Source organism: Sminthopsis crassicaudata, chromosome 2 (genome assembly GCF_048593235.1).
Source record: "Sminthopsis crassicaudata isolate SCR6 chromosome 2, ASM4859323v1, whole genome shotgun sequence".
NCBI lineage: Eukaryota > Metazoa > Chordata > Mammalia > Dasyuromorphia > Dasyuridae > Sminthopsis > Sminthopsis crassicaudata.
Genome location: NC_133618.1, coordinates 646,423,669 through 646,448,796, shown reverse-complemented (window position 1 = coordinate 646,448,796; position 25,128 = coordinate 646,423,669). Strand labels below are relative to the sequence as shown.

At 39.9% G+C, this 25,128-nt stretch overlaps 1 protein-coding gene across 3 annotated transcripts in view; it reads left to right on the top strand.

Moving 5' to 3' along the window:
* Positions 1-25,128, top strand: part of TSPAN14 (tetraspanin 14) — a 92,368-nt gene that overhangs the window by 22,034 nt on the left and 45,206 nt on the right. For 2 of the 3 annotated variants that reach the window (XM_074296656.1, XM_074296655.1), the window contains exon 2: positions 15,311-15,384. The exons of the other annotated variant lie outside the window; for it this stretch is intronic. The gene's annotated coding sequence lies outside the window, so the exon portion shown is untranslated. The remainder of the gene's footprint in view (positions 1-15,310; positions 15,385-25,128) is intronic. 3 annotated transcript variants of the gene reach the window in all.

Below are 25,128 nucleotides of genomic sequence, written 5' to 3'. Positions count from 1 at the left end.
TTTCATGTTGACTCTTCTATTAGAGCTCCCTGAGAGTAGAGATTATCTATCTTTTGCCTTTCTTGGTATCCTCCTCACTTAACACAGTGCTGGATACATAGGAGGTGCCTAACAAATGCTTGTTTGACTGACGACTTTCCTAAACCTGTATAAATTCATTCAGAAGGGACTGTGCACAGAATCTCAGTTATGAGATTCTGTCCATTCTATACCTGAAAAACAGTCTCCCCCATCATCATCATCATCATCATCACTTGCTTTCATAATGAAGTTTCAAGGTTTTTAGAATTGTGTGTGTGGTTATATATGTGTGTAATATGTCTGTCATGTCTTTCAGTATGTCTTCGTTTGAAGATCATAATAAACCCCTGAGGCAGATGTTATTTCCTATAAGTATACACTTATCTTACCTGTTTGCACATTATTGTTTTACCCTTGACCCATTTTATTTTTTCCCTTGTGCCTAAAATAAATGTTTGTTGAATTAAATTATCCTTATTTATTTTACAGATAGGGAAATTGAGACCAAATAGAAAGTATTTTGCAAACCTTATGATGGAGAATTGGGGGGGCAGCAGTTGGCGCAGTGGATAGAGCACCAGCCCTCAGTCAGGAGGACCTGAGTTCAAATGTGACCTCAGACATTTAACATGTGCTGGCTTTATCTCCTTAACCGGGGGCTAGTCACTTAACCCCAATTGCCTCAGGGGAAAAAAAAGAGCTAGAGAATAAGAGTGACAGGATTTGAATCCTTGTCTTCCTGAGTCCCAAATCCTTGCTCTGCAGAGCCTTACTCCATACCCACCACCATTGCTAACCCCCTCGGTTTCCTCTGACAGTTCACGCCCTCCATTTCCGACCCCTTTAGAAGGCTAAGTTCTTTTTCTTAGGTATGAATGCTTGATTATTTGTTCATGATTTAAAAAGCCAGTTTGAAAGGCAGTGACTAAATAATAGATGGGATTTCTTGTTCTAAATAAGCAGCTTCCTTTCAGAGCAGAAGCAGGAAACAAAATGAAGGCCATTTGGCTCTGCCTCTCCTAGCAGGGCCTGGCTGTAGAAAGGATGAAATGGGTGGGCCTGCCCCTTTCCTCTGAACATCCCATATAGGTGGAAATATGCTGCTTCCTGCTTGGGGCTGTGAAGTCCGGAAGGGGATGACCGGGAGTTTGGGCTGGGGATTTGGGGGATTTATGGCTAGAAATGGGAATTGATTGTTCCCCTCTTCAGTGATGAGCAGAATGCTTATGTGTTTGTTCTGCTCACTGTAGCCTCCTCCATGTTTGAGAGGCCATATGGCAAGAGAGTAAGCTCCATGAGGATGAAACCTTGGTTTATTTTACTCTCACTTGGGTCTCCTACTGTCAACATGGGTGTCATGCATACATAGTTCACATTTTGTGGGCAAATTGACCCTTTCTCATTTCATCAGTTATTTAAAAATTCATCACCTTATGGAGCAGCCTTATGCTTTTAAAGTTCTCTCTGCATTTAATTATGTTGGTTCTGAGTGAGAATGGGTGAAGTTTTCTCAAAAAGTCTATGAGATGGAGTAGATCAGACCTTAGTGCTAAGTCACAGAGGTCCGCAGGTTAAAGGAAGTCACATGATCTCAAAGCCTAGGGGTCTCTAAAAGGTCAGACCCTAGGTTAGCTTCAGGAAGTGACCTGTCCCACAGGAAGCAGATAACATTGGTGACCATTGGTCAGTAAAGATTACTTCCTTTTTGAGTCCATCCAATGAAAAGGCTTGGGTCTTTTGCTCATTAATCAGCTTTACTGGTTCAGACTTGTAAGATCAAGCACATGTTGGGAGCTGAGATGTCTCCTGGGTGTCTGGGCCTCTTCCTGCAGGGAATAAATAATGCTTTCTCTTTGTACCTGAAGATGTCTCTGATTAGTTAATTTGGGGAAGGGGGTCTAGCATCCATTCCCACATACACACAGTCCTTAGACAAGAGAGGAGAAGTTGGTTTCTGGACTACCCCTTGAAGCCTTTCCAAGTTTATAGAGGATTTAGGTTTGTAAAGTACTTTTCTCACCACAGTTCCCTAAGTGAGTAGTGCTAGTTTTTTTAGAGAAGAAAACTTAGGATCCAAGAAGTCAGGCACTTTTGAGTCTTAATCCCATGAGAATGTGTTAATTTTTTCCCCTTTCCATTACTAAGTGTAGTCAATAGACTCTTAGACTTAATGAGTTAAAACTATGTGACCCTGGGAAAAATACTTAATCTTTCAGAATCAGTTTGTTATTTGTAACATGAGGATGAAGACAGAACTTCTCTCACAGTGTTGTGAGGATCAAATGAGATGCCCCCATGTAAAGTGTTTTGCAAACCTTAAAATGCTATATAAATGCTAGCTATTATTATAGCTGCTATATTATTAGTCTTTGAGAACCCAGGCTTATTTCCATGCTGTGATGAGTCAAATAAGAGTTTGGCCCATAAATGGGCAGTAAACATTTATTGAATCCTTCTTTTTGGTGGGAAGAAATCGGGGTAGCCATGTGAGTAACAGACAGCCTTGAGATCCTTACAACACGTCAAGGCGCAGACAGTGACCTTTGTGGAAGAAATAACTGTATGCTTGATGGAACTGAAACTGTCTTCCCGTACCTGAAGCCTGTGGCCCTTGGATAATGGCGAGGATGGCAAATCAGGTGCATCCCAGAACGTGAAATGTCTCCATTCACCATTCAGATGCAGTTGGCCAGTTTGATATTCTTCAGGATTAGTGATCAGTATGTATGTGGTAGAGTTTAATTTCCAAATTCCAACTCTTAGAGTGAGTTAGTTTGAGTTAAACCTATAATCTGGGGTTTGGAGGTAAGCGGGGTAGGGTAAAGTGGGGGGTGTTTCATCCTTAGGAAGGGAGTTGCAAATGTATAAGGAAATTGCAGCTCTTTGTGTAATGCCGGAGAAACTGAGGCAGGATAGAGATTAGAGAGTATTTAATGATTTATTAAATGGGAGAGATTTACTGGGACCAAATGGATCCATGATTTGGTCTGAGGACTGAATGAGACTATCCTCTCCAAGGATCCAGCAAACAAGGAGAGTTCTCAGTGTGACCTATATACACATGGCTCAGACTCAGAGGGTAGACTGAGAAGTGGGCGGAGTCAGGGTGCTGAGAGCAGGAACAGGACTCTGAGAATCTGGTTCTGACAGGGTGAGGGGAGGCACCTGGGAGATGGGGAGAGGCATCTTGATAAGATGGTATCTGACATTCCGGTAGCTTGGGATGGGGAGAGGCATTCTGATATTCTAAAACATAAGATCTTTTATCCTTATTACATATTCTGATAAAGAGGGAGGGGAGGTTTTGCTGAGCTTTGAGAAACAGGGACTGGGTCAGGATAATTATGGAAACTGAGAACTGTGGCATAACATTTGAAGGAAGGGTCTTGATTTCACCTCTTCTTACCCCCCTTCCTCCAGAATATCATAGGTACCTAATATGTGCTTATTGATCTGATTGATCCATAGGTTGTGTTATTCTTCTACATCAGGATTTCAAAAGGCAGATTTACTTGAAAGAAAAGGACTATGGACTGATTCTAGTCTGCACTTCCTGACTGTCTAGCTATATATAAAATGGAGGCAGTTGGACCAGATGGATTTTCTAAGTGAAGTTCAGGGAAAGATCGCCGCCGCTTTCTTTGCAGGGTTTTTTGGATCTTGGGCTTCCTCAGGCACTAGTATTACTTTGAGAAAGTCAAGTAATCCCGTGCCTAATGGTCTTATCTGGACAAACTGGGGATGGTAATGTTTGAGTTGCATACTTAATGGGGTGGTTTTGAGGATAACATGAGATGATGCATGATGTGAAGCATTTGTATGAGATGTATCCTGGCATTAGAATGGTAGGAGGGGACAAAGGGCAGGGGCTGTGAAGTCTATCACCTTTGATTTCAGACCTAGTGTTGAGGTTGGGAAAGGGGACTCCAAAGTTTGGGTTTCAGACCAGGGACAGACCGGTGTCGCAAGGTATCTCAAAGAATTTGCAGGCTTGAACCTATTTCCTAATTTAGGGGCAAAGTTTATTGTAAGGCTATTACAGAGCAAGGTGGAATTTCTAAAAAGAAATAAGTAGAGAAACAGAAGCAAGGGGGCACTTTTATCCAGCTTTTTATCATAGATATGTTAATTCTATGGCTCTTAGGTAGGAAGGAGTAGTTTTGGGAATTTGGTTCTCCTTGACCAGATTATTACTGACTAAATCACAAGTCTGCAATGAATTGAGTGGTTTTATTCACAATTGTCTCAGGAGTTTGATCTGTGGGACTGTGCTGCGGCCAGAAGCTTTCTGACTGAGGAATGGTCAAAATTAGACATATTGGGTGTGGGAATTTTTCGAGGCAGACTCCAAAGCCAGAAGATCTAGAATCACTGACTTATTGGTGGAACAGAACCCCTCTCCCCCTAAAATTAGGGGACCACAAAATATTATATCACCAGCTCCATCAGTTTGGACTTGTTCTGAGTCTCAGTTAAATCATCTGTAAAATAAGTCAAAATATCTTCTCCTGAATCTTTATTTTTGATTTCTGGATTAAGGACTACTTTAAGAATCTGGAAGGCCCTGGGGTCACATTGCTGACTGGGATACAAATAACATGGGGGATTGTGGATAGGGCTTACTTAAGCTCCCTTGCCCCAGACAAATCATCAGTAAGACTATCAGTTACATGCAGCTGCTGATATATCTGTCTATCTGTGGAGGAATCTTATCACACTAGGGATGGGGGTGGGGGGTTCCCCATATGTAAGAAACCACAAGTCTCCCCCCAAAACCCCTTTACTTAGAAAGGCTATTATGAGTTTGGAATTTAACTAGCTGCAAAGCAGGCCTTCAAGCTTTTATGGTATTTTGCTCTTCTTGTGTGGATAGGTAATCTATTATTCTTCTGAATCTCATTGGTCAGAGAAAATAGGATTGCACTTGTTTGATTCAGGAAGTACTTATTAACCTATTTAACTTGTTCCCTGCCGATATAGACTTGAAAACTGCAGATTAGATTCCCTTTGTTTACCACCCTTGCCCCCCCTGCATTAGCTTACCAGGTCACTTAAGAACCAGCCTGCTTTCCCAAGAACCACCTGTTGAGGCCTGCATTTCTAGAGTCTCTGGTTGTCCTGGAATTTTACTGTATGTTAAGTCCTCTGAGGAATCTGGGGCAGGGATTTGGGAATTTTTGTTATGCAGAGATTTTTTTATTGTTATGCTTACCATAGGGATTTGACCTGAGATTGCCTGCCTGAGTGGATGGAGGAGGGCCTTGGTGGGAGTTATTCTTGTGGATTGGGGCTTTTGAGAGCTGTAGTACTCTTAGGCCTTTGTGGCCATTTAAAAAAATTAAGTCTGGTTGTAAAAACTGTGGGATTTTCCTTAGGCCTCCTTTTACCTTCTTAGTTCAGCTAATTAATCCTTTTATCATAAACTTTTAAAGTGACTTTTCTTTTTTCTTAAAAAAAATTATCCCCAGCACCTTCATCAAAAAGAGACATTTCAGTATACAAAGTACAAGTGGATTGCATGTGAAACTGAATTTGCTAGGTACAGTGTTCTTTTTTTTTTTTTTTTTTTTAAAGCATCTTAAATTTAATCAAAACCAAAATGGTCCCTTTTTTGTCCTTGTCTTAATTCTTTTGTTTTCTCTCTTTTTGTTTTGGACATTTAAAATTAATTTAGAACAGAAGAAAACAAAGCTAATATTAAAAATTCATTCACTGTATTTTATTTTCCCACCAAATGGAATTAAAATGATTCTTAAACTAGATGCCTTTGTGTTCCTTAGGCCCAGCAGCCAAAGAAGCCTCAGTCAATGAAATCTGGATGTTGTCGGATTGCTTTTTCTATTCGTTGCACTACTTGCGTTGGGGGGCTCCTTCCCCCAAGGGTGCCAGGCTTGGTTCAACATCCCTCCCTTGTGCTACCCCCTCTCCTCCCCCATCTTCCCACCAGGGAACCAAATACCTCTGTGGAGACAGATGACAAAAGTTTCTCATGACCCTGTTTACCAGCTGGGCAGGGGGAGGAGGGGAGGCGAGAAATCACCACCACCTGCCTGCCATCTGCCTTCTTCAGCTTGCTTTTTGTTGGGCCCCTTTCCCCAGTGTGAACACCCTCCCCACCTCATCCCCTCAAGGAAATCAGCCTGCTAGATCTTCCCCCTTCTGCCCCCATCTTCTGCTTCCCTTTGGGACTGAGGCTTGTCTTTTGAATGGGCTGGCACACAGCAGCTGGCATCTTGGCAATGGAGTGCCCAGCCACGGCTGCAGGGCTCAGCTGCAGCCCCTGGCCTGGGGCCAAAAGCGTGCCCTCGGTGGCTCTCTTTCTCTAGCCATCCATCCTTGCTTTGTGCCTGGGCGCCCAGCGGGCTGTGTCCCCCATTTAAAAGCCACTCAAGTCCCCCTCTCTACCAGAAAGGGCTCGGCTGGCAGGCAGAACCACGCCAGCAGTTGTTCAGGCCGGGCTGGCCAGGCCTGTGGCATGAGGAGAGAGCCATTTATTTCTCTTTGTTACCAGATCTCTTGTGTTCTTGCGCCCCAACACAATAAAGGCCTTCTCTGGGGCGTAGCTTGAATGAAGCTCTTGTGACATAAATCTTCTGGCTGATTGCAAAGGAATGCCAGTCCTGAATGTGCTAGGATCTCAACAAAACCTCCTCCTCCAGCCCTCCTCCCTCTCCCTCTTCCCCCTCCCTTTACCCCCTCCAGGCTTGAGCTTCTGATTGCTAGGGGAACTGAGTTCTCTCTTTGTCTGAAAGTTCCTTCTACTGGGGAATTTTACTTTTTAATCTCATTTTTTCCCCTCCCATTTTTATAATGATGACTCTTGGGGTTCTGTCTAGGCAGCAGGAAATTTGAATCCTGTTAAGGTGTTCTGCTAGAGGATTAAGATGAAAAATTTGCTTGGAGTTGCAGAAGATGTTTCTTTTTTTTTGTTTGTTTGTTTTTTTTTCCTTTAAAAAAAATTGCTTTCCTCTTAGTTCAGATCTGGTCTCAGATTTACTAGCTGTGTGATCCTAGGCAAGTCACTTAACTTGTGCTTGCCTCAGTTTCTTTATTAGCTGTGTGATTCTGGGCAAGCCACTTAACTTGTGTTTACTGTTATGGGAGCCACCTACTAGTGAGTGCTGGGGATCTAATTCTGACCAGTAGAACAGATTCCTTCATGTGAGAGGATGATAACCATACAAGGAGACTGAGAGGCAGTTGCATTCTCTGACCTTTCTCCTCTTCCATCTTGCCTCCAATTTATTTCATTCCCAATTCACAAGCAACATCTGAGATTTGTTATTCCTTTGAATGTTATGGTTCACAGCTTGAGGGCTTTTGGAGAACTTACAGGCCTCTTCACACTTGGACATGGTTCTCAACAGTTTACTTAGTTTTTTCATCTGTAAAATGACCTGGAGGAGGAAATGGTAAACCACTATCTTTGCCCAAATGGGGTCACGAAGAGTTGGGCACGACTGAAAAAATAAAAATACTTCTATCTTTTTTAGGTTTAAATAATAACATTACCTAATCCAATTCAGCAAGCATTTTTAAAATACCTATTATGTGCAAGGTTCTATGGTGGGAACCCAGGGATTTAGAGACAAAATCAGAAATATTGGCTAGGATTTATATGGTATAAAGTTTGCAAAGAAAATTAATTAGCATCTTTGGTCACAAGAAGCCTGTGATATATATATATATGCTATTGTTATTCCCATTTTGTAGATGAGGAAATTGAGGCACAGGGAAGTAAATAATTTGCCCCAAACTACACAGTTTCCAAGTGTCTGAAGTAGGTTTTCCTGCTTCAAGTTCCATCAGTATTCCTGCTTGTTTGCACTCAACCGTAGTAGTCAGTGACATTCCTTTTTGTTTTGGCCTATTTCATTGCATGGGATTGGAGAGTGGGAGTTGTTACACAGAAATTGAGTGTTTAATCTGTTTTGTCCTTCTGTGGATTTGGTTCTCACAGTCTGTAGTGTCCATTCTCCATGGTTTCTGCCTTCTTTCGTCCCTTTTGTCTGGATAAGCAGAATAAAGTTGTTCTATGGAAGTTTGGTTATTGTTCAAATGTCACATCACCTAGAAATGAGATGAGTTTCAACTAATCTTCATTGAAACCCTAATTTTCTTCCTTTTTGCATGGCTGGCAGGGATGAATCTTATCCTCCTTCCACTTCAATGAAGCCATCTCCTTTGTTCTAATAAACACTAGAATTTGCAGCTACCCATGTCCAAAGCCCTTGCTTGGAGTTGCTGTATGGTGACATTTACTACCATGGCTGTGATCTGGTTTTACTTTTTATTTTCATAGGTTCAGACTTACATTCCTATGGTGTTATTGTGTGGCATTGAGACCAAATTGTTATCACCAAGAGGGCAGTGGTTCATGGTGGCTGCAAATGAATGGATGACGTTCAGTATCATTGAATGGCATTTCCAAATGAACAGGATTTTAGATCCACTTGAATATTTGCACTGTATTTTTCAGGGTCCCCTTTGCAGCTATTATTAATAGTTGGGCCTAGTTGGCCATTCACTTTTGGAATTATCCAAATTTACCTCTGGTGATGTCATACAATTCTTAAAGTATCCCAAGAAAGAGTTAATTTGAATTTGCTTTAAAAAGTGCAAGAGTTGCAGATGGTGAGAGTTTCTGGACAGTCTGTGCCATAGAACCAATGAGGAATTTTAAAGAAAGGGCTTCAGAGAAGCATGTATGATGGAAAGAAAAAATAGCCTGGTCACATGGTGAGAGGGAGGGAAGAGAGGTGTTTAGCTTAGAGTGTCCTGCTGTACTGCCTTGGTGTGAGAATGGGAGGAAGGCCAGAAGCCTATTGACTGGACATCTTGGGGGGAACTAAAGGAAGGAAGGACTTAGACAAAAAGTTTAACGGATGGGTTTAGTGTAGATAGGTAACATTCTGCATCGGTGGAGGGAATTTCCAAACGGATAGGATTTCAGATCCACTTGAATATTTGTATTATCCTTTTCAGAGTCTCCTTTGTTACAGTTATCTAGCGGTTCCCAGTTGGCCAATCATTTTGTCTTTGGGATAATCTGTACTTCTCTCTGGGGAAATTAGAAAATTCTTAAGTATCCCAAGGCAGAGTTCATTTGAATGCACTTTAAAAAGTTCTATACTTCACTTTTTTAGGTGGCAGACTCCCACACCAAAATTATGGTAAGAAGTCGACTTCACAGCATAGAATCAACAAAAAGTCTTAGCAATTCACTAGACTCTTTTCAGGCTTTCTGAGGAAAAAAGAAATGAGATAACCTAAGATTATTAGTCTTGCTGGAAGTCTTTTATTAGTTGAGCAGCCAATGTAAGACCCATCATAGCTGAATCTGTTTGGGCTGCAATATTATTACAGTATATATTTCTATATAGCATTTCAGGTGAATGGATAAATGATTGTTAAGTGTCATTGGATGGAATTTCCCAATGGATAGGATTTTAGATTCACTTGAATATTTTTATTTTTTCAGAGCCTCCTTTTTGCAACTATTATTAATAGTTAAGCCCAATTGGCCACTCACCTTCTGGATAATCCACATTTATTTCTGGTGATGACACACAGTTCTTAAGTCTTCCAAGACAAGAATTAATTTGAAAGTGTTAAGAATTGGAGATCATGATGCTTTTTGGACAGGCCAGATGGATTTATTTGTTTGAATCTTGCTTTATTTTATTTCATTTTCTGAAATAATATAGTGATTTAAGTTTTGCAAAGAAGTTATATAATTTTATTCTTACAACTTTTAAGTAGGTGCTATTGCTATCCTCTTACAGATGAGAAAATTGAAGCTGAGTGTATGTTAAGTGATTTGTCAGGGTTACAAAGTTACTAATTAAGACAGTTTTGAACTCATGTCTTCCTTATATCCTTACCTGTGCCTTTCTCTTCATTGTTTTACTAAAGCCTTTGACTTTGACACTTTGTTAAATTAAAATTGGTGTGTGTGTGTTTGTGTGTGTGTATTGGGGGGAGGGGGGATTAGGGTGGGAAGGAGGGGAAGGGAAAAAACATGAATTTTTTATTTTTCCCAGTGCTAAACTAGAGGTTGTATTTCTCATTTGTAAACTTAAGAAAATTAGAGACATATTTAAGTATTGGCAATCATTTTGCTTTTGTCCTCTTTCTAGGAGACCTAGAATTGAATTGAGTTGATTTGATTACATGTTGATTAATAGGACAAAACAAATCTTTTCCCTGGAACTCAAATCTTGCTTCAAATTTACTGTTCTTCCCCTTTCTTCTCCCCCCCCCCCTTTTTTTTTTCTACCAAAGTTCTTATAATTTTATTCCCTGTTGAACTAACCTGTGGGTTATACTGTGCAGGAGACTTAGCACTCACCCACTGTGTCCCATTTTTTCATGACAGGAATTGCTGAGTTGATCTGCCTTAATATTAATCAGGCTCTTCCCTGATGATTTTCAGAAGGAGGTAATGGGAATAAATGCTGGAAAGAGAAAGACAAAAAGCATATAGCCTTCTAATTTATGTGCTTCATTTGAAATTATTCATTTGGTGCTGCTTAAGCAGTTGTTCTTGCAAATCAAGTTACTGGGCATTAGAAATTCAAACTGGACCTGTGATTTCATTGGTAGAAATTTGTAGGTGAGGAAAGTTGCCCTTTTTCCTTCCTAGGTGGATCTGAAGCTGTCTCGGGCATTAAGTGAGAAATGAGGTTACAAAGCTGCTATATTTGAGAAGCAGACCTTGAATCCACATCCTGTAACCTCCAAGAGCAGCTCTCATCACCATGCTATGCCTCTTAAAATTATAATTTATATGTATTTTTGCAGTAGGAAAAAAAGGATTAATTTGATTTTCTCATTTCTTGCCTTATTGTTCATTTCTGGGACATCTCCTTATGTCAAGGATAGGTCCTTTTTAGCCTTTTGACCTACTTTTAGAATCTGGAGTGTTTAACAGTTTAGAGTTTTTGTCAACTGGCTTTGATTTTCCCCTAGGTCTTGACATTTTTTTTTCCCCCTTTGTCCCCTGACATGCTAAATGTGTTTGATTTTTCTTTACTTTTTTTTTTTTTTTTTTTCCTTTTTTGACAACTTAAGCTTTAGATAGCTGCTACTTCTTAAAGGAACCCTAACTCTTAGAGGCATTTGTTACAGTCCTTTTTGTGTATCCCTTAGAAATAGACCAAAGTACAGCACTTGTTACGTTAGATAATTCTTTTCAAGAGTGTGTGTTCATAGAGGTCCTTGTTCAGAGACGGGAAGGAACGACTTATCAGACAAGGATTTGTTTCATTGCTGAGCTTGAGCTTCCTCTAAGAAAGTTGAAACTTAAAAAAAAAAATGACCCCATGTTCATAGGCTTTACTCTATTGTCGAAGTGGCCCATGACACAAAGACACAAAAACTGTTAAAGAACTGGAGTAGGCAGGAAGGAAACAAGCATATATTAAATTAAATGCCTACTATGTGTCAGGCACTGCAGTAAGCACTTAGGATCTCATTTCCTCTTGATAACATCCCTAGGAGATGGGTGCTGTTATTATATGCATTTTAAATTGAGGAGATTGAATTCTCCAGGGTCTCACAATTTGTGAAACTGGATTTGAACTCACCACTCCATCCTCTTCCCTATCTAGCTTCACTAGGCAGGAATGAATTTTAATTCTTTGGAGCACTTAATTATCTCCAGAACAGTTTGTCAGATGGCTGGTAGTGGACTGGAACCAGATTATAATTGGGACATGTTTATTTATATAATATATATATATATAATATATTTGGGACATGTTTAACAAAATGAATAAAAATACATTTGTATAGATAATGTTGATTTGTGATTTTCTAAGTCAGTGTAGTACCTGCAGGGATTTTCTTTCTGCTTTTATTTGCCACCACTTCTTAGAACAAGAATGTCATGCTCTTCTGTGCTTCTTCTTTCCGAACATTTTGCTATCAATTTGCCACCTCTGGCTTTCCTTTCTTTTTCTTTTTGTTTCTTCCCTCCCTTCCTTCCTCCCTTCCTCCCTTCCTCCCTTCCTCCCTCCCTCCCTCCCTCCCTCCCTCCCTTCCTTCCTTCCTTCCTTCCTTCCTTCCTTCCTTCCTTCCTTCCTTCCTTCCTTCCTTCCTTCCTTCCTTCCTTCCTTCCCTTCCTTCCTTCCTTCCTTCCTTTTCTTCCTCTTCCTTCCCCTTCCTTCCTTCCTCCCTCCCTCCCTCCCTCCCTCCCTCCCTCCCTCCCTCCCTCCCTCCCTCCCTCCCTCCCTCCCTCCCTCCCTCCCTCCCTCCCTCCCTCCCTCCCTCCCTCCCTTCCTTCCTTCCTTCCTTCCTTCCTTCCTTCCTTCCTTCCTTCCTTCCTTCCTTCCTTCCTTCCTTCCTTCCTTCCTTCCTTCCTTCCTTCCTTCCTTCCTTCCTTCCTTCCTTCCTTCCTTCCTTCCTTCCTTCCTCCTTCCCTCCCTCCCTTTCTTTCTTCTTTCCTTTTATGGCATTCTGTGGATCCTGGCATGCCATCTGGGTTGTTCAGGAATTGTTCCTTGTTCCTAAAAGTCATGTATATTAGTAAAATTTTCTTGAGTGTCTTCCTAGCTAGAAAGAAAGCTCCTTGAGAGCAAGGACAGCAACTTAAACTATTATCCCCAGAAATAAACATTCAGCTGAACTAGGCTACTTGCATAATACGCATTTAATCATTACACACTGCAGATTGATTCTGGCAGATTCTTAAGTAGGATATAAAGGAATCTGGCCTGTTTAAAAAACATGCTGTGAAAATTACATTATGTTCTTTTGACAATCTGTGGGCCACTGTCTTAATTAGGCAAAAACTTTTAAAATCTGTTCATAGAATTTTTTTTCCCTTTCAACTGTATAGTATAAACCAGTTTGTTGTTTTTTCCCCACTCTCTTTAATGTTCTTAGACAGCAGAGACTGTCATATCACTGGAAACCTTAAGTCAATTTTTAATATTCTGAACATAAAAGCATCGCATAAAATGGGCATTTCCATATAACATAGTAGAATTAAAAAAAGATTGATACATATGTGAAATTGTAAATTTCGATATGTATAATAAATCTCTATAAATATAAAAATATAAATTCAACATGTAACTTGTTTGTGATTCTTTGTCACCTTCCCTTTCCTGACCCTCTTCTCCCCTCTTTCATCTTGTGTCTCTCTGCTCCGTTTTATTTTTTCTCCTTCCTTCTCCCATTTTTCTTTCTCTATTCGAGTCCTTCTTTCCTACACACCCACAATTTGAAAACAAAATCTTTGTATGTAAATATGCATAGTCAGGCAAAATAGCTTCTCACAGTGACTTGTCTATATTTGGAGAATAACAAGTCTGTTTTCTCATGGGCATTTGTTAGTCTTTGGGGATGATACCTGTGGAGACCAGGTCTTGAAATGCCCCATGGGACCATATAATCATGCATCTGATGAATAGCCTTACCTAGGTTTTATGTCATTTGAATTTCTTGGAATTTAGCCAGATAAGATATGCTTTAAGATAAGATATAATTCATGGTGGCTATTTCTGTTGGAGTACCATCTGTTGTAATTGGGATAGGTATCCAGTGTACACTAGTCACCCTTATACCTTCCTTCCTACATTAGTGTTCTTATTAAACTAAAAATCAGCATGTCATTAGAAACTAGGGCATTCTGAACAGTTCTGTGATAGATTGGGTTCTGGTCAAACAGGTTTCTGAGGGCTCTTTTTGGCAGCTTTTTCTTAGTTTCAGTTATATTTCTGTCCAAAGAAAATAAGTATTAAAAAAAATCCCAATCTTCTATTAGCCTTAATGTACATGATAGTAAGAAGCCTGTACTGGACATCAAGAAATGTCTTGGTTCTTCTGCTATTTAGTAGTGTGATATTAGATATTAGATACGTTGCTTTAGTTCTCTGGGCCACAATTACCTCATCTGAAAAGTGATGATATTAGATTAAATTTTTTAATATTTAAAAAATCTATTTATGTAATTTCTTATACTAGTGAAATAATTTAACTACTAACTCTGTGACTTCTTATACTAGTGAAATACTTCAACTACTTCTTTCTTGAGCCTTTCCTCCCCCCTAACTCACTTCATGCTCTGTTTGCTGAGAGGCAAGATGCAAATTACTTGCCCATTGAATTGGTGGAGATATTGCCAAGATAAGTTAATTAGTTGGATTTGAATTTTTTTTTTTTTTTTTTTTTTTGGTTGAATCCTAGAAGAAGTGATTTGAATATGGGAGATCTGGAGAAGTCTTAGGAGATGCACTGGAGTTAGATGACTTAGCCTGTTGGATCTCTGAATAACAGATTTAGAACTGGAAGAGACCTTCCTCTAAAGACAACTCTTCCAAATTCTTCATTTGGCATATGATTTTTAACTTTAATCTCTACTCTGATTACTGTGATATCTGTATGTCTAGTCCTAAACTTTCTCCTGAGTTCTAGTCATTCCTCATCATGATATAAGGGCATATTTTCTCATTATTCTTATGAATTAAGTTTTTATCTTTGCTTATTTGGATGGATTGCTGAGAATTGAGTGTTACTGAGTCCTTTATTATTTAGGGATACTCCAATTTATAATTGTATTCCAAGAATTTTTTAGCTGGTAGGACTGCCTTAAAGGACCAAGTAGTTCATTTGCCTCACTTTTCAGATGAGAAAATTAAGGGTCTCAAAAAGTAAGTGATTTGTAAGTTATAGCTAGATTATATAGTATAGATTGTAAAGTGTGTGAGGACCAAGATTGGTTGTTGTTGCTTTTTTTTGTTTATTTTGTTTTTGCATATTCAGTTCTTAGGTATAGATCTTTGAACCTGTCGGTATATACTAAATACTGGTTGAATGGAGTGGATTAGAATCCATTTCCTCTGACTTTCTCATTCAAAGTTTTTATTTTTACCTTTGAAGAGTAAACAAGGAAGTGATATATTTTGAGGAAGTATTATGTTTGGTCTCAGGTTTTCTGGGATTTGGTTGTACCTGCTTCTAGCTTAATTAAGTCAAGGCATAGAGAATAGGGCACTTCCTGGACTTGAAGACAGGTGAGTTCACACTGAGTATGTGGTCTTAGGTCATTTTTAGATGTTGATATCTTTGATTAAGAAGGCCAGATTTTTTTTTGAGAGGAGAAAAGTAGGCCAGACATGTTAAATGATTCTTCCTAGTGCATATTATCTCTGGGAAAATACCATTCCTCCATGTGACTGATAGGTGGGGCAGAAATTGAGAAAAACTTGAGTGCTAATGAAAGGATCTACCTTAAAAATCCCAACCAATATGTATGATTGGATTACTCAATTTGTCTTTCTAGGATCTTTGACTTCCAAGGGACTACAGAAGTGTGAAGTTGTGAATAGACTGCCAGGTCCTACAAAGCTAAAAGAGGTAAATCTTAGATATTTGAAATCAAGAGCTAGGTAGGGTCTTCTTATAACTTGCTGCAGGGATTCTGGCCCCAGGCATTTCCCATGCTTGGAATTTTCTCCTTCCTTATCTCTTCCTCTTGATTTCCTTGGCTTCCTTCAATATCCAGTTAAATATCCTACCTTCTAGTGGAAGTTTTTCCTAATCCCTTTTAATACATCTATGTATATATTGTTTATAAGTAATTGTTTGCATGTAGTCCCTCTCCCATTAGATAGTCTTGAGAACAAGGACTGCCTTCTACCTTTTTTGATAATCCCCAGTACTTTGCATGGTACCCAGCACATGAATTAAGCACAGGTGCTTAATAAATGTTTATATTGATTGACTTAATGACAGGGAACAACTTCCCTTCTAATGGAATGATGTTACTGCCCAGTTCATAGATGATGTCTTGCTAAGGAATATTGCCAAATTATAGGAGAAGGGTTATTTGTATGTGTGTAATTAGTTACCTCTGTTGGTGTCTTTAATTGAATTATAATTCCATAATCTCCCTGAATACCAGGATGGACCCTATTTTATTTAAACTTTGTATTTTCCCCACAATCTAGCTCAGTGCTCACCCAATAGGGGCCTTATAAGTTTTTGTTTGATGATTGGAGATGATTGAATGGAAATTTAAAAAAATCTTTTTCCAATTATGTATAATTAATAGTTAACATTCTTTTTTTTTTTAATGTTGAATTCTAAATACTCCCCCCCCTCTTTGAGGAGGCAACCAATTTAATATTTATTTATTAAATTTCTATTTAGAATATTTTTATATTAATATTATTGAGAAAGAAAACACCAAGGAAAATGAAGTAAAATATTTTTTTTTAAAGTGTGCCTTGATTCACATTCAGATGCCATCAGTTATTTCTCTGTAGATAGATAGGATTTTTCATCATAAGTCCTTCAGAATTGTCTTAGATGCAGAAAATAGGTAAAGCATTCATAGTTGATCCATTGTATGGTATTGGTTGTATAATGTTCTCCTGATTCTGTTCTCTTCATAAGTTCACAACTCCACTATCAGTGTTCCTATTTTCCCACATCCCCTCCATCATTTGTCATCTTTTTTTCTGTCATATTAGCCAATCAAATGTGAGGGGCTATATCGAAGTTGTTTTAATTTGCATTTCTCTAAACAACAGGGACTTACATTATTTAAAAAAAAACAAAAACAAAACTCTTCATATCCACAATCTCAATTGGGCAATGCATCATAAATTTGAGAAACAAGGCCTTAGAGAAATTTAATGTTAAGATTTCCCCCTTCTCCGCTCTTCCTCTGCATTTTGACTTTCCTTTCAGTCTTGGCTACATTGGTTTTGTTTGTGAAAAATCCTTTTAAATTTAATGTAATCAGAATTAGCCATTTGCCATCCTGTACTGCTCACTCTCTCTCACTTGATCATGAACTCTTATCCATAAACTCTTCCCTTATCCATAGATCTAACAGGTAAACCATTCCATGCTCCCCTAATTTGCTTAAGATATCTCCCTTTATGTCTAAATCATATATCCATTTTGACCATATCTTGGTATAAATGTTTGGTTCTAAAAAACAGTACTAAAATTGTCTTCAAATCCCTGCAGAGCCCTCGTGTGACAGGGATTTGTTTAATTCAGTACCAAAATATAGGTAAAAATGTTGGGAGGGAGATTTGAGGCAGAGTAATATAGTAAAAAGTGCTTTGGATTTGGAGTTAAGAAAACCTGAATTCAAATCCTGTTTTTCCCTTGTGACTCTAGGTAAGAAATGTGACTGCTTTGTGTCTCAGTGCCTTAACTATAAAATGAGAATTGGCTTTTGATCTCCTTAAAGTCCTTTTCCTAGACCTATATGTATAATTATATAAAACTATCCTGAATCCGCTTGGTGACTCAATACAAAAAATAATTTAGATGCTTCATTAAGGGAGTGGGTAGCTAATTCACCATAATAGAAGTATTCAAGAAGTTTAGGTGGCCATTTATCAAATATAATCTAGAACGTCTTCCAACTTGGGATAGGAAGTTGAAGTTAAATGGTTTACAAAGTCTCTTTTAGTCTCTTTAAGGTCCTAAATTTTCCAATCATATTGTCTGGCTTTTCTCTTTTATATACAGGGTGTCCCAAAAGTCTTAGTGTAGTTTTCAATTCAAAAAACTTATAAAAAGTTAATTTTTAAAAATAGCACTTTTAAACTTTGATGGCTTAAAACTGTACTAAGATTTATGGGATATCTTGTATGCCCCACTGTGACAAAATTGGGCATATAAAAATTAGGTTTAACATTCAGAATGATTCTGTTTATAAAAGTACATTTTTGTCAGAAGCATCATATTTGTCAAACAAATTCATAAAAATTTAAATCTGGTAGGAGGGATCTTAGAGACCCCTTGGTGCGACCCTTCAATCTAAGGAAATTAACTGAAATGACCATAGGTTTTAATCAATGGCTAGGTGACTCCTGCATCCCACTTCTGACTCCAGATCCAGTTCTCTCTTTACTCCTGAAGGGATGCCTATCTGTGTTCTGACTTGGCCTTGGAAACTACTCCATTATGGTAGAAGAGAGGTCATTGATTCATTTGACTTTTGGAAAGTTTGTCTGGAATTGAATGAAGCCTGTAGTGGGCTGCCCTGCCCATCCTAATTCCAACTCGCCAGGGATTATTAATAAAACAAGAACCCAGAAGCAGTTGATAATTTTACTGGGCCATGACTCACTGGGACTGCCTTGGAATTGCCCTACTCCTGAATTGGAAGAGATTTCCTGGTGAATCATCCACAGTGATTGGAGGCCAAGTGTATATGTGTATATGTGTGTGTGTGTGGGGGGGGAGGAGTGGAGATGGGTAAGGGGGGGAAGCTTGGGCATGGAATTGTATAGAATTGAAGAATTTCAGGACTCAGAAACCTTGGCATTAGTTGAGAGGACAAGTGCCATAGATTGGAAAAGAGAGTCTTCCAGGTAAGATGCTATAGTTTTAAAAGCAGATAGTTTCTTTTTTTTTTTCCCTGAGGCTGGGGTTAAGTGACTTGCCCAGGGTCACACTGCTAGGAAGTGTTAAGTGTCTGAGACCAGATTTGAACTCGGGTCCTCCTGAATTCAAGGCTGGTTCTCTATCCACTGCGCCACCTAGCTGCCCCAAGCAGATAGTTTCTTAATTCTGAGGACTACTCAGCTTGAAAGCTATAGGATGAGGAGCTTTTTTTTTTTTTTTTTATAAATCAATTCAATAAACATTTATTAAGTACTGACTGCATGCCAGTAGATAGGGGATAGAAAGACAAGGCTTAAATAGTTCTCACCCTCGAGAAGTATATGTTCTCATCTACTCCTGAAGATTTTAAAGTGTATCTGTGTTTTAAAGAAACAGCTTGTCTGTTCTTTAATAGCTAACAAACTTTGTGAACTTCATCCAGGCAGCTAATTTCAAAAAAGGGGAAAGAAAGACAGTATTTTACTTTGGGAGATCTTGATGCCAGGTTGCTTATTATCCTGTTATTCTTTTTTCCTTGGATCAGGCAAAAAAAAATTCTGTCTGGAATCATGTTCATCCAAAGATCCTTCAGTCTCCTCCTCCCATTTCCTCTCCTCCTCCCATTTCCCCTCCTTAAAAGCCTCCATGATAAAATCAGAAAGACCGACCACTCCTTAATTTTTAGTTTTATTCAAAAAGGGATGGGGAAGGGTGGGGCTGACTCCGTGAGGCAACAAGTGGAGGAGGATGAGGTGGCTGGACCAGCTAATCTGGGAAAGACCCGAGATTCCAAAACATACATTCCAACTTGTAATATTCCTACTCTTGCCTCCCTCCCAGCCTACTCTTTGTGCAGTAAGTTTCCTTTTTTGTATGATTATTTTTCTCTTTCAAGGGCCCATGTAACCTGATTAAAACCTGGATAAACATATAACCCATTTTTCTAGGTGAGAGCCTAAGGAGGGATACAAGAGGGAAGGTAATAGGTCAGGGCAAAGGGGGCTATGATTTTCTCTGATCCATTCTTTCTCTGTGTTCTTACCCCTGTTTAGAGGCAAATGGAAGAGATTCTCTGAAACTGCTATAGAAAAATGATAAACTATAGTAATAGTTCCTTTTCTTATAGTTCCCCTGTATAGATCTTTCTTTTCCCCCTAATTCCCTATTTGTCTCTCCTCCCACCCCATTACTACATCTAGATTGGAAACTAGATGAGAATTGTAATTTGTCTTCTGCCTCCCTCCCTTCTTCCCTTCTTCCTCCCTCCCTCCTTCCCTCCCTCCTTCCTTCCTTCCTTCCTTCCTTCCTTCCTTCCTTCCTTCCTTCCTTCCTTCCTTCCTTCCTTCCTTCCTTCCTTTCCTTCCTTCCTTCCTTCCTTCCTTCCAAAAACAACAACAACAACAAAACAACATCCTTCCTTCCTTCCTTCAACCTTCCTTCCTTCCTTCCTTCCTTCCTTCCTTCCTTCCTTCCTTCCTTCCTTCCTTCCTTCCTTCCTTCCTTCCTTCCTTCCTTCCTTCCTTCCTTCCTTTTTCTTCCTTCCTTCCTTCCTTCCTTCCTTCCTTCCTTCCTTCCTTCCTTCCTTCCTTCCTTCCTTCCTTCCTTCCTTCCTTCCTTCCTTCCTTCCTTCCTTCCTTCCTTCCTTCCTTCCTTCCTTCCTTCCTTCCTTCCTTCCTTCCTTCCTTCCTTCCTTCTTTCCTTCCTTCCTTCCTTCCTTCCTTCCTTTTCCTTCCTTCCTTCCTTCCTTCCTTCCTTCCTTCCTTCCTTCCTTCCTTCCTTCCTTCCTTCCTTTCTTCCTTCCTTCCTTCCTTCCTTCCTTCCTTCCTTCCTTCCTTCCTTCCTTCCTTCCTTCCTTCCTTCCTTCCTTTTTCTTCCTTCCTTCCTTCCTTCCTTCCTTCCTTCCTTCCTTCCTTCCTTCCTTCCTTCCTTCCTTCCTTCCTTTTTCTTCCTTCCTTCCTTCCTTCCTTCCTTCCTTCCTTCCTTCCTTCCTTCCTTCCTTCCTTCCTTCCTTCCTTCCTTCCTTTTTCTTCCTTCCTTCCTTCTTTCCTTCCTTCCTTCCTTCCTTCCTTCCTTCCTTCCTTCCTTCCTTCCTTCCTTCCTTCCTTCCTTCCTTCCTTCCTTCCTTCCTTCCTTCCTTCCTTCCTTCCTTCCTTCCTTTTTCTTCCTTCCTTCCTTCCTTCCCTCCCTCCTTCCCTCCCTTCCTTCCTTCCCTCCCTTCCTTCCTTCCTTCCCTCCCTTCTTCCCTCCTTCCCTCTCTCCTTCCCTCCCTCCCTTCCTTCCTTCCTTCCCTCCCTCCTTCCCTTCTTCCCTCCCTCCTTCACCTCCTTCCTTCCCTTCCTTCCTTCCCTTCTTCCCTCCATCCTTCCCTCCCTCCCTCCCTTCCTTCCTTCCTTCCCTCCTTCCCTTCTTCCCTCCCTCCTTCACCTCCTTCCTTCCCTTCCTTCCTTCCCTTCCTTCCTCCCTCCTTCCCTCCCTTCCTTCCTTCCTCCCTCCCTCCCTCCCTCCCTCCCTCCCTCTCTTCCTTCCTTCCTTCCTTCCTTCCTTCCTTCCTTCCTTCCTTCCTTCCTTCCTTCCTTCCTTCCTTCCTTCCTTCCTTCCTTCCTTCCTTCCTTCCTTCCTTCCCTCCCTCCCTCCCTCCCTCCCTCCCTCCCTCCCTCCCTCCCTCCTTCCCTCCCTCCCTTCTTCCCTTCAAACTGGCTTTCAGTATCTGAACAAGTGACATTTTGCACATCTGTGGAGACAGTATTTCAAAGAGTTAGTGATCCAGGATGCTCTTGATTTGGCAATAGCGAGATAGCTATACTTCTACCTGAGAATGATAGATGTAATGAAACTAGGTCCCAGCTTCTTGCACAAATGGATGTTAGTATGGGAGGAAGAGTTGCAGAGGAACTTATATTTGGAACTGACCATATTACAACAGGTACTTCTAGTGACTTTGATAATGCTACTAAAATAGCAAAGTGAATGGTTACTCGATTTGGAATGAGTGAAGAGCTTGGAGTCATGACATATTCTGATACAGGGAAATTGAGTCCAGAAACTCAATCTGCTTATTGAACAAGAAATAAGAATACTTCTGAGGGACTCATGTGAACAAGCAAAAAACATTCTGAAGACACATGCAAAAGAACACAAGAATCTAGCTGAAGCTTTATTGACTTATGAGACTTTAGATGCCAAAGAAATTCAAATTGTTCTTGAAGGGAAGAAACTGGAAGTGAGATGATAAAGCTCTTCTTATGGATTCTTACCAGGTTTTATTTGCAAGAATGTATTTTGACTGAACCCTTCCCATTTTTGGAATTGCCTCCTAGAATCTAAGGGGCAGGGGCATGCTTGCATTGTGTGCAGCTACTTCATTTGTTGGCAGCAGCAACCGGCACTTCCCCTCAAGTGGACACACCTCCTTGATACTCATAGAGCTCTGCCTAGAAGGACTGAGTTGGCATTAAGCAGGCAGAAAAGGTTGGGAGTCATTTCAGCCTTTATTTTGATTGAATTTCTTACACTTAAAAATAATCTGAATATATCTCCTGTATTCCTCACATTCAAACAAAGCAGGAAAAGAGAGTGCATCTCTCTTCTTAGCAGATGGGCAAATGGAAGGGAGTGAGATGGCATCTGTGACTCAGACTTCTGGTAGAAAATGAGTCTATGGGAGGACAGAACTGAGAAGGGCGGGGGTGGGGGGTCTGCCTGCATTCTCTGTCTCCCAACTCAGAAGCACTATAGGAATGCTGGTGGTATCTTACTACTGAGGAGCCATTGACTATGGAAGGAATGGCAAGCAAGAAGCATTTATTAAGCCCTTATTATGTATCAGGTATTCTTGCTAATAAGCTCTGGGGATACAAAGTCAAGCAAAAGAAAGTCCTGGCTTTCATGAAGTTTGCATTCTAAGTCGGCACACAAGATGGAAATGAAAATCCAGGACTGAAGGGGAAGAGAAGGTACTTGAGTGCATGGAGGTGAAGTCCAGGGGAGAATGAGGCCAGATTGAGTTAGGGGCCTGTCTCCAAAATGAGAGAGAATAGAAAGTAGGGAATCATTGAGGGTTTCAGAGGAGTCATAGAAACAAATAATAAGAGCTGACATTTATGTATCAACTTACAGTTTACAAAGCCCTTCACGTATATCATCTTAATGATCCTCACAACCACCCTGTACCATAGGGGCTATTTATGATCCTTCTTTAATAGCAGAGAAAAAAACTGAGGCTGATAGAGTATAAGGGAGTTGCTTAATGTCACACAGCTACTAATTTTCTCAGACAATATTTGACTCCAAATCCTAGACTGTTCACTATGCCACCTTAAAGTAATGATCTGGCAGCGTTTTCCAGACTAGATTGGAAAAAGGGAAGCCTAGAGTCACTATTGAAATAATTTAGGTGCAAATTGGTTGTGGCCCAGATTATTGTGCTATCAGTGGAGTGGAAAAGGATTCTTTCTCTGAAGAAAGAACTTATTTGACTTAGTAACTTGGTGATATAATGGTTAAGGGGAAGAGAGTAGTCAAAGATGATTCAAAGAGTTCCTGGCTAAGGTGATCGAGAGAATGATAAATCATCCTCCACCAAACAGAAACCAGTTAAACCTGTTGGGTAAAATAGGAAGAGAACAGGGGACCTTAGTGAGCCTTTGGGTGTTTGACGGCATCGATATTCATGTCTGGCACCACTGGTTGACTCATAGCCAAAGGGAAAAGCAGTGCACAATTCTTGGTCATATCCATGAGATAATAAAATAAGAAAAGTGCTTTGGAAACCTTAAATACTTTGTCAATGTAGCTTGCTATTGTTAGTACCAATTTGTACCCTATTCCATTTTGGGGCATAGCACTTTGTAAGATAGTGAACTATTTCATACTAGAGTTGCTAAAGGCAGCTGCTTAGATGACGAAATCTCTGTATTGGGTAGAAGGCTAGGGTAGATGATCATGGACCCTTCTAGTTCTGAAGCTCTAAGAATTTCCATATCTACTAAAGGTGATAAACATATAGGTCATCAGTAGTGGGTGCACCTCAACTACTTAGCAAGGCATTTCAAATAGTAGGTCTATGGTAAGTGGCTCAGTGACCATACTTTGGTGTTAGGGTGGGCAGTAGCACAGTGTAAGATATTGCATTTGAAATTCAGAGAGTTCTGGGTTTGAATGTTGCCATCAGCCCTGACTAGCTGACTGACCAGTAATGGGCAAATCACCAAATCTGTAAAATGAGAATAATAAGATAATGTATAGGATATAAAAGCTTGCCATATAAGTGTTAGCTACCATTCTTACTTGGTATGGTCAATATTGGGCAGGTAGGTGCAGAATCTAGAGTTAGGAAGACTCATCTTCTGAGTTCAGCCCTGGTCTCAGATGCTTAGCTGTGTGACCTTGGACTAGTCACTTAATCCTGTAAAATGAGCTGGAGAAGGAAATGGCAAATCACTTCAGTATCTTAGCCAAGAAAACCCCAAATGAGGTCATGGAGAGCAGGATGTCACTGTAAAATAATTGAACAGCAAGTGGTTATCTTCAGAAAGCTTTATTAAAGTATTAGAGGACTTGCAATTATTAGCAAAGAATGAATACATACTAAATTGTAGATTTGGTTTTTAAGCAGGATGACATTTGAGATCCTGGTGATATATTTGACTAATGATAAATAAGTTTTTAAGGGTTCCCTCCAGGTTTCATTTCTCCTTTTCTGCTTTGAGTGTAGGTTTCTGGCCAAGCTCACTGTCTGTAAAATAGCCAGACCTTTGACACCATTGGTTTTGATTTTATATTACCTGAGGAACTAGATAGAATCGTAACCTCCAAAAGCAGAGAAATGTGTGGAATCCAGACTGGAAAGAACAAAGAAGTGGTAGTAGATAGAAGGCCAGTTTGGAGTCAGGGAGATCTGTTGCTGACATATCTTGTCTTTATGTCCATGGGTTGCAAACTCCTCAATGCTCTGGTCAATCAGCTCTGTAAGACCAATTTTTTTTTTTTTTTTTTTTTTTTTTTAAAGGAACAGCCCATTTATTCAACAATTCTAGCCAAGTTTGTAGGCAACAATTTATTGCCTAGCACCACAGGATTATGCACAGATCTGTGATTGCTAGGACCCTCTAAGCCCATCTGGTCCAATATCCATATTTTGAGGAAACAAAAGGAGTGGAATGGGACTTGCCTAAAATCATACCAGGAGCAAGCTTTGAGTGAGAATTTCAATTCAGATCCTGTGACTAAGTTTAGTGTGTTCACTCTCTTTCAGTTGTATCCTGATTGCTCTGTAGGAGATTTGAAAATCTCTTATGGATTTTGTTACATTTTCCCTACACTTAACTGACCCTGGGGACTAAGTTAGAAGGAGTTAGGGAGTGGTTAGGTTTTAAATTCTCTGAACTTTGTAAAAATTCCAGGTTGATTTTTTTAAAATTAAAAAAAAATCCTACAGCCTGATTGCCCTAGTGCAATCATCTGCAACAGTGAGATAATATTAGAAGGCTGTCTTTTGAGGTTGTTCCATTGTGGACTTGAGATGAAAGGGATGCTGGGAACATATTTTTACTTAACTGTCTGCAAAAGGACTTTTGAAAGAGTACTTTTATTGTGATTTGTATTAAATTGATGTCACAGTAGCAACCACTTAAATTCATTAACCTTCATGCATTTTCTGGCTTGCCTTTCTCAGAAATGTGCAGGCTACGGAATGATTAGTTTTCAGGGCTAGATCAGTACCCATATAAAACATTGCTGACTGAAAGG